The sequence below is a fragment of the Gossypium hirsutum genome, chromosome A13 (assembly GCF_007990345.1).
Source record: "Gossypium hirsutum isolate 1008001.06 chromosome A13, Gossypium_hirsutum_v2.1, whole genome shotgun sequence".
Lineage (NCBI taxonomy): Eukaryota > Viridiplantae > Streptophyta > Magnoliopsida > Malvales > Malvaceae > Gossypium > Gossypium hirsutum.
In genome coordinates this window covers 29,692,265-29,695,979 of record NC_053436.1, presented here as the reverse complement: position 1 = coordinate 29,695,979, position 3,715 = coordinate 29,692,265, and the positions used below count along the sequence as shown (strand labels likewise).

The window sequence follows — 3,715 nt, the reverse complement described above, 5'->3', positions numbered from 1 at the left end:
TTAGTTTCAAGAAGGATTCTTTATAAATATTTAAAACCTTTTACACGAAAATCGCGACCAAGTTTTTGGCGCCGTTGTTGGGGAACTAAGATATTAGGAATGCTCAATTTTTATTACTTTAGCCATTTATTTTTCTTGCAATTTAATTTTAATTTTTTTTACTATTATTTATTAATTTACTTTTTCTTTCCGTTGGCAGGTTTTTATAGTTTATGACTAGAAGAAACCCGTCAGGACCATTACTTTTTGACGAAGAAATCGATCGCACAGTTCGCAAAAACCAAAGAGAAATAAGGCGAAGCTTAAGATACATAGAGAACGAGCAAGAGGACGATACTCAAACCCTAACCGAAGAGATGGCTGAAAACCAAGACAATCAGCTACCCCCTGCGATACACGTTGAACTAGCAAATCAGAATCCTGCTCCTCGTACTATGTATGATTATGCTAAACCTACTTTAACAGGAATTGAGTCAAGTATAGTTAGGCCTATTATTGCTGCAAATAATTTTGAACTAAAACCTAACACTATTCAAATGATACAGCAATTTGTTCAGTTTGATGGTTTGTAGGATGAGAATTCGAACACTCACTTCGCAAATTTCCTGGAATTCTGCGATACATTTAAAATTAATGGCGTTTCTGACGATGACATTCGTCTTTAGTTATTCCCTTTTTCATTAAGGAACAAACCTAAATAGTGGTTGAACTTGTTACCACGAGGGTCAATTACTACATGGGAACAAATGACCGAAAATTTTCTATTAAAATATTTTTTGCCGGGTAAAACGGCCAAATTACGTAATGATATCTCTTTGTTTGTGCAGATGGACTTGGAAACTCTTTACGATGCATGGGAGAGATATAAGGACTTACTGAGAAGGTGCCCTCACCATGGGTTACCGCTTTGGCTGCAGGTTCAAACATTCCATAATGGTCTGAATCCTTCAACTCGACAAATGGTTGACGCAGCTGTTGGCGAAACCATCAATAATAAAACACCTGAAAATGCTTATGATTTTATTAAAAAGATGTCACTGAATAACTATCAGTGGCACGTCATGAGGACTAAGCCAACTAAAACAGTAGGTGTTTATAACGTCGATTCAGTTACTATGCTGTCAAACCAGGTAGAACTTCTAAATAAAAAGATTGATGGTTTACTTGGTTCTACTCAGGTACATCCAGTAATGAGGTACGAGACAAATGGAGGAGGAGCACGCACAGAGTATCAACCCTTCAACCCTAGCATTGAGGAGGAACAAGTTCAATATATGGGTAACAATAACTCTAGATACCAAAATAACCCATATAGTAACACTTATAATGTAGGTTTGAGGAACCATCCCAATTTCTTGTGGGGCGGTCAAGGAAATCAAAGACCACAACATCCTCCAGGTTTTCAACAACCACCCTATCAATAGGAAAAGAAATCGAACCTTGAAGAGATGCTGTCTAAATTTATCTCGGTGTTAGAAACCCTTTTCCAGAACATTGAGACAGCACTTAAAAATCAACAAGCGTCGATCCAAGGGCTCGAAACTCAGATAGGCCAGCTGTCCAAACTAATCTCTGAACGACCACAAGGTAGCTTGCCAAGTAATACTAAAATCAACCCAAAGGAACAACTCAACGCAATCAATGTTCAAGATGAAGAAGGATTCATTGAGCCTGAGCCAGAACTAAGGCAAGAAACTGAGATAACCAAAGGTAAAGGTGAGGTGGACCACAATAAGAAGAAACCGGTAAGTACAGAATATAAACCTCGTGTGCCATACCCTAACGCGACAAGGAAAGACTGCTCAGATGAACAATTTCGTAAATTCCTTAAACTCTTAAAAAAATTACATATTAACTTACTGTTTATTGAAGCTCTATCACAAATGTCAAACGTAATGAAATTTTTAAATGAGCTTTTAGCAAATAAGCAGAAGTTGAATGAGGCATCGCAAGTAGACTAAACGCAGTTTTCTCAGCTGTTCTACAGAATAAACTACCCAAAAAACTAAAAGATTCAGGGAGTTTTACGATTCCTTGCTTAATTGGTAGTTTAGATGTTAATAATGCATTAGCTAATTTAAGGGCTAGTATTAACGTCATGCCCTACAAAATGTTCAAACAATTAGGTCTTGGGAAACCCAAATAGACTAGGATGAGCATTCAACTAGCAGATAAAACTATAAGATTCCCTAGGGGTATTATTGAATATGTGCTAGTTAAAGTCGGTAAATTTATATTTCCCATTGACTTCATTATTCTAGACATAGAGGAGGATAGCAACACTCCTTTGATTTTGGGACGGCCCTTTTTAGCAACTGGTAAAATGATTATTGAAGTTGGCATAGGTGAGCTCACACTCCGTGTGGGAGACGAAACAATCACCCTTCAAGCTCGCAATTCTGGCACCACATCAAAAATTGAAGGTGATCGTCTAAACCATTCTACTAAAACTGACAATATGGTACAACCTACTTTGCAGGAAATGAGTCTGAAGGAAGAACATGAGTCATTCTCAAGTAGTAGCAGAGGACCTATTCATGAAGATCAAAGGCTACAAATTGAGGAGCTAGATGAATGGCGGACGCATAAACTGAGAACACATGAAAAACCAAAACTACGCCAGAACGAGCTCAACACCTTCTCACATCAACTTAAGGTTGGAGATAAAGTCTTATTAGATGCCACAGATCCTCACATTGTCACTACCACACCGAATGAAAAAATCCCTCTTACGGTACTTAGCATTTTTCCATTCGGTACAGTCGAGGTAAGTCATCCCAAGTTCAGTACTTTTAAGGTAAACAACACCCGTCTAAAACCTTATTTTGATGAGAATAATAGCAGGAATGAGGAGTATAAACTCCTCGTACCACCATGACCATTCAATGGAGAGGTAAGTCGAGCTTAGACTATAAATAAGCGCTTCTCGGGAGGCAACCCAAGCACAACAATATTAATTTCTTTTAATTTTAGTATTTAACACCTAACTTACTAACAGAGATCTTGAATATAGGTTTTTTCACATAGACATGGCCAAGCATACGGGCGTGCTTAGGGCCGTGTGAAAATAGGGCAAAGATTTCCCCAACACAGGCTACGATAAATTACCACGACCATGCGACATGGCCATGGGTAAACCTGCCAAAACAACACGGGTGTGCGACACGCCCGTATCTAGAACCCGTGGTTGAACCTGTTAAACGAACAATAGAGGAAATTCATCATCACTCAGGATCACTCTTCTCCCTATTTTATTTTGACATTCTTTTCTATCTACCTATCTTCGTACATTGAGGGCAATGTACATCTTAAGTGTAGGGGGTATTCATTTCATTATCAGAAAATTCCTTGAATGACTGCCTTGTTCTCTTGAAAAGCTCTCATATTATAGTTAGGATAAATTTTGACTGATTTATGATTTTGATTGATATATCTTGAATTAAAACATAGGCATTTATGCATTGATTGTTTAAACTTTAAGACATTGAAGAATCAAGCATGAAAAGTTGATTTTTAAGAATTTAAAATTTTAAGTTGTTTCCCCAAAGTTAAAGTATTACTTTGATTTGGAATTCACAAGTTTTAAACATAAAAAAGCCATAATTTTTGTGAGATTTTTGAGCCTTTTGAGCATCTATTAATTCTTTCATGCTCACTTTTATTATTGCTTTGAGTGCGTTAGTATTGAACTGTTATTCTAGAACTTGCTTGATTA

General features: G+C 37.1%; 1 non-coding gene across 1 annotated transcript; it reads right to left on the bottom strand.

Moving 5' to 3' along the window:
• Positions 1–794: 794 nt before the first annotated feature.
• Positions 795–901, bottom strand: LOC121213345 (small nucleolar RNA R71). The gene has a single exon (XR_005908728.1). It is a non-coding gene; the product is annotated as a small nucleolar RNA R71 (small nucleolar RNA).
• Positions 902–3,715: the final 2,814 nt, after the last annotated feature.